Source organism: Rhineura floridana, chromosome 1 (genome assembly GCF_030035675.1).
Source record: "Rhineura floridana isolate rRhiFlo1 chromosome 1, rRhiFlo1.hap2, whole genome shotgun sequence".
NCBI lineage: Eukaryota > Metazoa > Chordata > Lepidosauria > Squamata > Rhineuridae > Rhineura > Rhineura floridana.
Window position 1 is genome coordinate 210,386,475 of NC_084480.1, and position 12,537 is coordinate 210,399,011.

Here is a 12,537-nt window from a genome sequence, read left to right on the forward strand (position 1 = left end):
GTAACCCACCAAAGCATGGGCACAAGTAGGGTCACAAGTTGTGCAAGCCTGATGAGATGAGCCTCTGACCCCCTGGATGCTGATATCAATTGCACAGAGATTAACCAGCTCTTGAAAACAGAATAATGATCCTATTACACTCTTACCAGCAATATGGCTGCCTCTGTGAGCTATGAATAGGATGAGACTCTCATGTATTTCATTAAATTAGATTGTGAAATACAGTAGAATAGACCTTTAATAATCTGTTTTCCAAGCTCTTCTTTTCAGCAGTAAGGAATAGCAATACAATTATTTCAGTGTAGTTTTCATGGAAGCTGTGGTGGTATTTTCATAGCTTTGACCTTTTAAAGTGGGGATGGGATATTTATCTTCCCTAACCTCAACTGCCGTCAGCGAGGTGTCCCTCAGCTCTGAAACTTTTTTGCATTCTGACAAAGGCTCTTTTTCGACATGTCAGTTCTTGTTATCTACTTCATCTTCTTGACATACGACACATTTGTCAGTTCACATTCTTTTTAGGCCTCCCTTTGTTGGCCCTGTTATAAGCGGCAGATTCTAGCAGCTTACAGGGTACATAATTTATATTTTATAGTTTTTTACCTATTTTTCTTGATGAATCTCATCTTCATGATACACCTACTCCCCTCCAAAACCAACCATTCTAATGAATGGAAAAAATATCAGATGGAAATTGGTTTTCTAATGTGTTCATTATTATACCATAAATGTCACTATTGGGCGGCAATGGGGGATTTCACCCTAGTGCAAAAACTAGCTTCAGAAGAGATATTTTCCTTGGGACTGCAGCAGTGTGGGAAAGAGTTAAATCCCCGCAGCCATACATGCTCTGATATTATAAGCTCCCCACTCCTCCAAACTGGTGCATTTTGCATTTTAAAAAAACTCTACATGTTAGATGCAAAGGCACATTTAATATCATCTGTAGTATGGTCCTAAGACACATGTATATAAACGTATTGGGAGATATCCCTGTAGAATAGGAAAACTTGATATGTTTTGGCTTTTGAGCTGAGCTCACTCATCTTAATAGAGTTTATTAAATTCAACTGGTACTTGATCAATCTGTAATAAAATATGTTAACATTTAAATAAGGTATTTTCCTTTGTTTAACCTTGACTTGGTCTTGGCGATTATATTACATTGTAAATATGAGATGGGGATAGGATGCTAGCTGAAGATGGTACTGCTTTATAAGAATTCATTGCAGACTCCATGGCTGTTTCTTATGATCTTTCCATCTTCACTAACAGAACACTTCTTTTTCTCAAGGAGTCTCATAAGGCACAGTGGACAAAATAGGAAAGGACAATGTCACACTTGTGAAACATGGCAGTGCCATCTGGAAAGTGACAGAGGGAAAAGAAAAACAACTAATTCATCATTACAGTATAGGCTTTTCCTCTGCACTGATGATGGACTGTTAATATTTTGCATTTCAGTGAATCTAATGGGAAATGAAAGATGAAACTGCTAAGTTAATAGCAATGGCAATACATTTGGCTTGACTGGTTTTTAATTTTATGCTGTCAGCATAACTAAAGGAAAGAGGGGCAAGAAGATCTGGTTCAGTGTGTGATTCAGCAACATGACTATTGGGCACATGGTGGGCACAGAAAAAGCACTGTGTGTGCAAGGCGTGCCTTAGCATCCTTGCCAAATGAGGCAAAGAAAGTCCACCCCTGCGCTGATGCTCCTGATTACTATTAACCATGGACGCTGTCTCTTCACTCTTTCATCATTCTCCCCATACTCTATTGTTGGTACCTGCAGCCTGCAATTCTGTCTCCTTCCGCTTAGCTGTAGAAGACTCTCCAGACTGCTATTAGCATACTTGTAGTTGGGGGAAAATGTTCCAAAAATGATGGTGGCATTCTAGAGTAGCATTCTCTAGGGCAGCATCATTTGGAACAAGACAGTACCTCTTGCTCTAGAGAAGCTTATTCTTCCACCCAAGTTTGGTAGTGACATTCTGGAGAGTTTACTACAGCTAACAGAAGAAGAGTAAGGAGGTAGAATTGCAGACTGCAGGCACTAACAATGGATTGTGGACATGAGGGTAGGTAGCTGAGACATAGGCACTTCACCATAGCATAGTTGGGCATTTGTGTGTTGCTGATCTGTCTGTAGTTGGTATCCACAAGGCATGGTAAGAAGACAGCATAGCTAGCCAGTGGTTACAGCACAATGGACAGTTCTGAGTGAACAACTTGCTCCTACAAACACAAAATGTGAATGGAGGCCTTGTGAGCCTCTGCCTCCAGTCTGCCCCTTGTAAGCTCCACCCCTTTGCTTGAACAACATAGTTTCTTAAAGGGCCAGCTCCTTGGCCTGGCAACAGAAGCTTTTTCTCTTTGTGACTTTTCACATAGCATGCTTCCTGCATAGTTCAACAGCAGTAGCATGGGAGACCCTTGGTTCCTCGGGCTCAGGGGAAGGCACTCATGAAGTTCAGGTTCTTTCACTCTGGTTTGGTGGGCTCTTGTTTGCCAGTTCCAAGCTCAGTGGGTCCCAACCATCAGCTTCAAGTTCAGTGTCAGTAGCCCAGTCCAGTTTACTACCCAGCAGCATCAGGCTTGGCTGACTCCTCCTCCTTTGAGCTTGAGGCTGAAGCCATGAGACCCAGTTCCTTGTCTGATGTCAGCCAGTTGTATACATGCAACTAATGTTAGCATTTTGGAAGAAGCAAAGGCCACCAGTGTTGAAACAATGATCCTTCAACATCAACTTCGCTGGACTGGGTATGTTGTTCAAATGCCTGATTACCGTCTTCCAAAGCAGCTACTTTACTCCCAACGTAGGATAGAAAACGGAATATCAGTGGACATCCAAAGAGGTTCAAAGACTTCCTTAAAGATAACCTAAAAAAATGTAACATGAGTATCAAGAACTGGGAAGCTTTGGCCCATGAGTGTCTCAATTGGAGGTTGGCTATTATCAAAGGTGCTATGGACTTTGAAGAAGCATGAATACAGGGTGAAAGGAACAAACGAGCTAAGCAGAAGACACATTAAGCAAATCCTCATCATGACTGTGTTCCATCTGGAAACCTATGTCCTCACTGTGGGAGGCTGTGTGGATCTAGGACTGGCCTCCACAATCACTTACAGCCCCACCTTAAAAGACCTTATTTTGGAAGACAATCTTACTCTGTCATGAGTGATTGCCCATGATATGATGCAGTTCTTGGCAAGCCACAACACATGACACATTTGTTGACATTAGATGAAAGCTGACTCCTGTGCAGAGCAAATGATGCTCACAACCATCTCACCATGAGCGAGAGGCAGCACATGCAGAATTTTCAAACAGCTCTCCTTCAACTAATTCATATCTAAAAGAATATGAAGTGGACTTCAGGATCAAGCATTGCTGGGGAATAGCTATGTAACAAATGTTTATTCTTCTTCCTCTGTCAAGGGTGTTTCTTCCATTTCATGGCAATGAAGGAACACATACAAAGTTGCTCAGTGTTTGCAGAGTTTCGTGAACATGGAGAAACACGTACAAGGTTGCTCAGTGTTTGCGGAGAGTCACAAATCACATTTCATTTATCAGGCCTACGGATGACAGGATATCATCTAATCTCTAGAGAGTCATATTCATTAAAAAGAAATCTTAAGTAATTACAACAATTAATTGACTTGAAACAGTTTCAGATGGTGAAGGTTTACATAATTCATTTTCCAGACAAAACAAGCCTGATGAAATCAGGGGAACATGTTACTTAGAGCATTACAGTAAACCACACCACCCATGATTTTGGTAGTGGATTTGCAATAATTACATTCAAGTAGGTGGGGCTGGAAATAGATTTTGCTGTACTTATACCATTGTAAAATGATGCTAGACAATCCATGTCATAATTGTTATTTAACAGTGGAATCCCATACCCATATTTAAAACATATAAAACCCTTAAAATACAATATCAAAAGTCACAGATTTGTAAAACCTGCATTGCCATAACTTTCACAAAAATCTATTGTCAAGAACACTAAACAAGTGTTTTAAGAATGGTTTGTTAATTGTTGTCCCATTTCTAATAAAGAAGACATGTTCTGCACTGGGCATTGATAAAAAATGAGATACTCTTCAGCATCTTGAAATTAGTACTCTTTTTTGTTTTTTCCATCGGATGCTTCCCTTTTTTGTGTATGGACTACAACTCCTATCATACCTGACCATTAGCTACACTGCCTGAGGCTGATGGGTGTCCAGCAATATCTGGAAGGCCACAGGTTCCCCATTCCTGCCTTAGATTGTCATACTGTGTCCCAGTGTGTAATTTGTTAATTAGTGGGGTACAGGAGTGAGTCTCCCTCAATACAATACTTTTGATACTGTATTTTAAGGTTTTCATATGTTTTAAATATGGGAAAAGTATAGGATCTCACTGTTAGTGGAACATATGGTAGCAGTTTTAATAAGAATTATGACATGGATTGTCTAGAATCTTTCACTGTAGAAGCTTGAAGACAGTCTTGGGTCCCCATATGTTTTTGGACATTGACTAAGGTTGAAGAATATTGCTCTAGAATGAACTGAGGCCTTTGTGTGTAAATTATTACAAGAAAAGGCCTTATTCATGCTGCTGCAAAAGTAGGGAAGGTGGTCAATGACATTTCTGTGTGTAGGCCCTGGCTTTTATTTAATTATTAACATCATTTATATACCACCCAATTAACAATGTCTTCTGGGCAGACAACAATACAATGTAAGCATTAAAAAAGAAACAAACACAATTATAAAAATCACTATAAAATCACTGTACAAAACTCACAAAGTAAAACCATCAACAGTAAAAACATACATTAAAAGAGCAGAGCTAAAAACCAATGATGGTCTTAAACCATCTGGGGAAATAAACAGGTCTGCACACTGGGCTGAGAAGACCATAACTTAGGAGCCAAGGGAGCCTCTCTGCAGAGGACATTCCATAAGAACAAAAGAAGAGCCATTTGATTGGGCCAATGGCCCATCTAGTAGAGCATGCTGTTCACACTGTAGCCAACTAGATGCTTATGGGAAGTCTGCAAGCAGGACCTGAGTGCAAGAGTGCTCCCCCCCCTGCAGTTTCCAGTAGCTGGTATTCAGAAGCATGCTGCCTCTGACTGTGGAGGCAGAACATAGCCATCATGGCTGGTAGCCATGATAGACTTATAGATCATGTATTTGTCTAGTTCTCTTTTAAAACCATCAAAATTGGTTGCCATCAGTGCCTCCTGTGGGAACAAATTCCATAGTTTAACTATGCACTGCGCTGCATGAAGAAGGACTTTATTTTGTTTATCCATAACAATGAATACCACTGCAGAGAAGCCTCATTCATACCATCCAACAGACCTCCTTTGGTGGGGCACCCTAAGAAGGTTCTCTGAAAAAGATGTTAGGGTCCAGGTAGATAAAGGTGGTAGCCTGGTCTTAAGCTGTTTAGGGATTTAAAGGTTAAAAATAATACTTTCAATAAGTTCACACACTAGAGGCTCTGTGTATGGCAGCAGAAAATGGGCAATGTATCAGCTGTGGCATGGAAGGGGAGACTGGCTGATGAATAGGTCAAGTCACAACCAGAAGTGGCACCCTGAGGGGAGGCGTTGCCTTGGTTATCTTAGTGGACAACTATGGAAAAGACCCATGTGGTTGGACCCTACTTGTGAGGCTGGGTAATTTAAACATTACCCCAGCAATGTTGTTCAAGGAAAAGCAGCTCTCGCCCAGCTAGCATAATGTTTAAAAGGACTTGTTTGGGAAACCCTTAACTACAGCTGAGTTAACAGTCACCACCGTGATGCAGTAAATAAGGTGAATGGGTTCTTCTTATCTCATTTCACAGCTGAGCAGTGTACTGCTAGATAAATCAAATCAGGGTAAATGGCTTCATCTAATAAACTCGGTCAACATATAATGTATTTGTTCAAGTTTACACATTCATTGATTCTCATTTGATTTAAGAACTGATATTTCAGTTTGTGTCTGCAACATTTTTAGTATCCTGTTGGAGGGGGGAGGGAGCACAAGGAGCTCCATGAGCTGGTGACATTATGGGGAAAAAAAGTTTTTCTGCCCTAAGTTCCTTTTCATCTTTATATGATGAGGAAGGTAAGGTAAGTTGGACCTGGGGGTGGGGGATGAGAATCAGAGAGTGACTACTGTCTCTTCATCTGCATTTTCCCAATAATGTTTTAGTGATGTTTGCTAATGTATCATTCATTAACCATCAGCCACTATAAAAAACATAATCTATCTCACAAAGTGGACATTATTATCGCATTAAATCATTTCACAATATACCTGAACGGTTCCACATGATGGGCCTGGCCTGACTGCGCTCTGTTGCCTTGGGGGCAAACTCTTCAACAGTAATGAGATACAAGGTCTGTCTGTGCTGAATATGATATTACTCGTGTCAGTGGCTGTGGACTGCACCCAGAATATTTCTTCCTACAGGTTCCTCCTCTCTCCCTCCACCCCCCCGACTATCACAAAGGAACTCAGGCAAAGCACTATTAACCCAGTAAATGAAGCTCTAAAGATCACAGAGTGTGTTCATTAGTTGACAAGATTGTGACTAATCCAATTTTTCTTGCAGGAAAAATACGCATACTTCTGCAGCATCTGAGTATTGCAGGCTCTGCGATATTCAGATATACAGTACGTGGAGGGTGTTTTATTTCTTTTCTTTTTTTAAAAAAAAAGCATTACTCTTTCCTACCCTCTGCAAAAGCTGCTGTTATCTTATTCTTTGAAAGTGATTAAAGGAAGATTTTTGAATGGCAACAGAAAAGTGAAGAATAAAAGCCAAGGAAAGAATAGTCATGCTGGGGAATAAACACGAATAGCTAAAATTTGGGAAGAAGAGAATACACAGGATCTCTGAAGTCTGAGAGTCTGTAAATATGGAACATGGCACCATAAGGAAGGGGACATACTGTTAGCTTTTTTATGATTTACTTGTAAATGTGTCACACTGAATTGCATGGCCCTTCCTAAGCCTAAATCTGATCAATAGTCCTCTAGCACCTGCTGTTGAGGCCTGCCCGCTAGGGACATGTGCAGTTACACTGGAACACTGCCCCACAAAGCCATTTCCACAAGGATGCCCAGAAGGATACCAGGGTCAATGTTATCAAAAACTGCTGAGAGGTCCAAGAGAATCAATAGGGTCACATTTACCTCCATCCATCTTTCGGCAGAAGTTGTCCACTAAGATGACCAAGATTCCATCCAGAATCTATGCTGAAGACCTGACTGGAACTAGATTATATACCAATATGCCTACCTATCTATGTATCTACAACATGCTTTTTTTGTTTTTGGTAGAGTAGGAATGGAAGCACATTTTGTTTAATCTATGTTTTAAAGTGAACTGACCTAACTGGCAGCTCCTGGACTACAGTCCACAGACTGGAACACAGCTATCATTTGGATTTCACATTTCTCAGAATTTTGTGATATGGTTAGTTCTTGGCTCAAAAAAAATACCAAAATGCATAGAAAGTGTATTTTAGGATAATATATATTGAGATATGTGTACATTGTGGTAAAGTATGAATTTATATATACATTTTCATGCATTTTTTTAAAATTGCAGGTTAACGCAGCAAGGGGTTGAAACAGTTTGATGGATGAACATATGTTAAGTTGACACTGGCTGGAAACAGACTGATCCATCCATCCCTAGTATAGAATGAAAGTGGTATGGGTCTGGTCACTTGAGGGCGACGCCTGGACTATTTTAGGGACTTCACCCACCAACCCACCCTTCAGACAGACCCAAACACATAAACATGGAATGAAGAGATCATCAGTTTTTTGCTTTAGTATATGCTTCTGCTCACTTAATCATGTTGATATGAGTTATCTGATAATTATTACAGCAACCCTGTAGAGTAGGTCAGTATTGTTCTCACACTGGAGGGTGAGAAGCTAAGACAGAAAGTAGCTTGCTTAAAACCGCTGAGTAAACACATGGCCGAGAAAATATTTGTAGCAGGACTTCACAAATAATTCGGCATGGATTAAATAAAACTAACAGAGAAAATGAAACCTGTTGCCATGCATAAATTGTTTTAAAGGTAGCACAAAATATACAAACAGACCTAGCAGCTGTATGGAGGAGGGGCAAATGCTGAAAACACTTAAAACAGGGAGATGAAATGCATGCGTACATAATAAATAAAAACAATAATGATGTTAAAATAATCAAATATTTCCTCTTTTCTTCTTCTGAAGCTAGAAATAAAGATCCTGCCCTGTATCTATATGTCTACGTAGGATCAGGAAAATACCTATGCTACTTAAAGGGATCTGTTCTCTATGAAAGATTCCTGAATGAGATACAACTCTGGGAGTTGCACCGTATGAGGCTACATGAAAAAATAGAAAAGAAATTGTGAAGTCTATGGAAGGTAAATTTCTTAATTACTACTTCCAGTGGTTTTTTGTGAGACAAGTAAGTATTATTGGTAGCTGTTCATGTTGCATACAGGTCAACTTACAAATAAAAATGAAGGGGAAACGTATCATTCTGACCTTAGTGATGCTGATAGAATCAGTTCTTTAGTGATTTAATATTGTTTCATAGTTTGTGCTGTTAAATCAAAAGGTTATCTATAATACATAATGTGAGGATGAGGGGTATTCAACAGACATTTATTCATTATTAATATAGATAATAAAGGATCATTTATGAGGCTACAGATGAGATTTTTGTCATCAAAAACTTTAAAAGGGAAATTTATTTTTGCTTCAGGACAAAGATGAAAAGAGTCAGTAATGGGAAAATAGAAGCATCAACACAAAACTGTCAAGCTTATTTTGTTCCCAAAGATGACTTGCACTTCATAGCAACAGATTAAACCCAAATAAAATGTTTGTAATGTAAAACGGTCTTTTAAAAATCTTAATTGAAGGGGAATGTGGGAGCTTGTTTTGATTTTGTCCTTTTGTGTGATGACTGTCACTGATTCTCTCTTCTGGAGTAGAGATCTTGAGAGCCTTGTGAAAAGACCTACAAGACAGAAATTACATTCACTGTCTGAAGACCTTTGGGAGATTTTTGATACTTTCTGAGGCACCAGTGTCCGCTATTGGGCCGTTTTATATTCAAATAAGAAAACTGGAATAAATGAAATATATACACATAGCTTTTCTGTTACTCTGGTAAAACCAATCCTTGCTAGTGTTGTTTCATATTGTTTATGTGGTTGAATCAAAAGGTTTGTATAAAAACAGACTGGGAGCTGAATAGTAGGGCTGGTTCAAGGCATTTTCAGTTTGAAGGGGGCTCACTATGAGATCCTGTGAATTTACCACAGGAGAGGAGTGCCCCAGGATCCCTTGCAATGCATGCTGGGACACAACTCCCCAATTTCAACTGCTTAATTGACACTCCTAAATCTACCAAATGGTAGCCTGGGTGCCTTGTGAGCTGTGCTGGTTCTATTGAATGGGATTAGCCACCTTAGGGTATTTGCATCAGTCTAACAGTGCCATGTTAGTATGATGTTCCGATAATTGTTGGCATAATATTAGGGATGAACAAATCTGTTTTATTCCAATCTGTGCCACTAACACATGCTTTTGCCATTCAGTTTTTGCATGAATATGCAATTTTCATCTTAAAATACTATTTAAATGTGTATTTTCTCTCAAAATAAGTGCTTAATACATGTAAACTGCTAAGAACTGCCCTGCAACACTCAGAGAGGTACAAAATCTGACTGATAACCCAATTCTGATCCAAACATAGGGGAGAGGGTCAGATCATTTTATGTAGGAATTTGCAAAGATTAAAGTCTTCAAGCATCCCTACACAACATCCTATGTTTTACTGCACTGGTACATAGCCAATACTAATGAATGAATATATGGTGCAACATATATATGGTGCTACATAATAGTCTGTTTTCCTCGAGTATTATTGCTTCATTTGTGCAAGCAACCCACCAACTGGTATAGATTTTTATATGATTGTTAACCATTTTTTAACATATACCCTGCCTTTTAGCACTCTTCCCCCCCCCCCCGGCCTTCCATAATGTCAGTATCTTGCTAAAACTGATCAGGGCTCTTCAGCTTATTCATGAGTGCCCAGAAATTACCACCACTTTCAAAGGAACTGTATAAGCCTTTCAGTATTTCAGTTTGGTTTTGCTGAAGATGATGATGATTGATTGATTGATTGATTGATATACTACTCAGTGCCAAAATTGGCTTTTAAGTGGTTTAGAAGTATAAAAAACAATAACACAAGATGGCAAGGAAAACCAGACAGTAAGGATTGATTAGGATAAAAGGCATACTGGCCCAAGACATTTTGCTGCCTGAAGTGAGAACAAACCAAATGCCGTCCTCCACCCCCTGCCCACACCGCTAGGGCCAGCAATTTAAAAGGTCGTACTGTACCATTCAGGTACCAATTTCTGTCTTCATCTGTTCTTCACCATCTGTATGGCACTGCCTGAAGCCACTTTCTTTACCCTGCTGCATGGCAGGGCTGTCTCCTTTCTTCTGCAGTGTCAGAACTACAATATTACTTAAGCAAAGCCCTTGGAGAGTCAACGTGGTTGGGGAAATCCTCCCATTGGGATCAGCCTGGTGATTTCCCCCCCCCCATAGATGGGAAGTGAATAGCTTTGACACATCTGGATCAGGGCATTGCTACATATGACTGCCTTCTATCTTTAGCCCTAACGTTCCTGTGATTGTGCATTTCTCAAGTCACCGGGAGAGCAGCTCATGGTTCATCCCGGCTATTTCCTGAAGCATGCGTCATGTAAATTGGCTATATACATGTGACAAGATCCAAAAATCACTGCTTTAATGTCTGGCTCCACACTAGTCCTTGTACATTGGGAAGGTGAATTTAACATTTGATTAACCAGAACACTTTATAATAAGAAAAGAGGCCTTTAAATTAGAAGTTAATTTAGATAATTTGTCATTGCCTACCAGTGTCCTCCCTTGCCTTTCCCTACCAGCGATATGCTAATATATCACGTTAAGTAATTGTCAGTCACAATTGCATATCATTCTGCCATTGGAACAGCCCAAGATCTAATTAAAGCCACGGTGGCAGCAACATCTGGGGTTTCTCCTGGATGCTGATTAGGGACACCTATGAAGAGCCAACAGCAACCTTGAAACTGCAGCGAACCTTGAGAAGGCACGGGAAAGGCAGAACCAGATGGAAATAGTACACCCAAATAGCATAATAGTGAAGATTTGTGCTTTTATTGATCTCCCCCCATCCACTAATATATGTAACTGCTTTGCTAATGGTGGTCCACTCCTTATTTTCCAGCCTGGTAAGATTACTTTTTGTCGACAGCCACATCAGCAGCTAATATTTAACTAGGGGCATGTTTTCAATTGAGCAAGTGTTGAAGGGCCAACGCTGGGCACAGATGGGGGGGTAGAGGGAGGGGAAGTTCTGTTGCACTTACCTATGTCATTCCACACATGCAATGATTTAGGGAGTAATCCTAACTATGGGAAGCTGGCTCACACCCCATTCCTAATAATTCAGGAATGAGACAAATATTCAAGAGTGAGACTACTGCTGGCTCACTACCAGCCCATGTGAGCTAGGAGAGGCAAAAGGCACTTCTCTCTGTGGTGAATTCTCTTAGGGACCTCAATAGTTCAGTTTTATTATATAGTATTTAATTATATTTGTACCCTGCCTTTTCTGCTAGGAGTTCAAGGTGCCATACATAGTTCCCCTCTCCTCCATTTTTATCCTCACAATAATCCTGTGAGATGGGTTAGGCTGAGAGATGGTGACCTTCCCAAGGGGAACTTCACTGAGTGGGGATTTGAATCTGGATCTCCTCAATCTTGAACATGGATCTCTGTGAATAAAAGAAAATTTTGCTTTATGATTTGTGCAAAGATGGTACTTGAATGTAAGAAGGCATCATTTTCTATTCCGCCCTGGATTTGTCACATGCAGTGCTGTTTTCATTCCATTGAAGTTTGTCTTCTGCCGTAAAATTTTGTCTTCTTGTCCACTGTGGTGAAATTGTGACATTTGTGTCATTTACATCATTAATTATGTACATTACATTGTCATAACATTATTCTACCCCATTCATTTCAATTCAAAGGAACCTCAATGCAAATGGAGAAAAAATGTAATCAATTGCATATCATTTGTGGACTGATAGCAACAACAGCAGCAAATACTGAGAGTATTTCATGGATTGATTTCCATTCTGGACATGGGATGAATAAGCAAACATCAGCAATATCTGCTTCCATTTTTGTTTTCGTTGGAATTCTCTGACATCCCTATTCTTGAGTTCAGAGTTTCAGAACAGAGTTTTTCTGAATCTAAAGAACTTGCACACTTTTCCGTGCTTTGAATTCTTGGACAATACTGAATTATGTCCAAAAGTGATGTTACTAAATATTTTCAAATACAATAATGCTGAGATATACAGAGAACTGGTTATTTATATGTTACTTGTTGCTCACATGTCCATACCCGTCAAATGGAAAACTGCACAT

General features: G+C 39.8%; 1 long non-coding RNA gene across 2 annotated transcripts in view; it reads left to right on the plus strand.

The window, feature by feature from the left end:
- The window catches only part of LOC133365155 (uncharacterized), a 61,599-nt gene extending 49,352 nt beyond the window's left edge, over positions 1-12,247 (plus strand). The window contains exons 3-4 of one of the 2 annotated variants that reach the window (XR_009758118.1): positions 8,257-8,432; positions 12,135-12,247. This is a non-coding gene — a long non-coding RNA (uncharacterized LOC133365155). Of the gene's footprint in view, positions 1-8,256; positions 8,433-8,776; positions 8,879-12,134 lie in introns of those variants that run through there. The other variant, XR_009758123.1, reaches the window with a different exon arrangement.
- Positions 12,248-12,537: the final 290 nt, after the last annotated feature.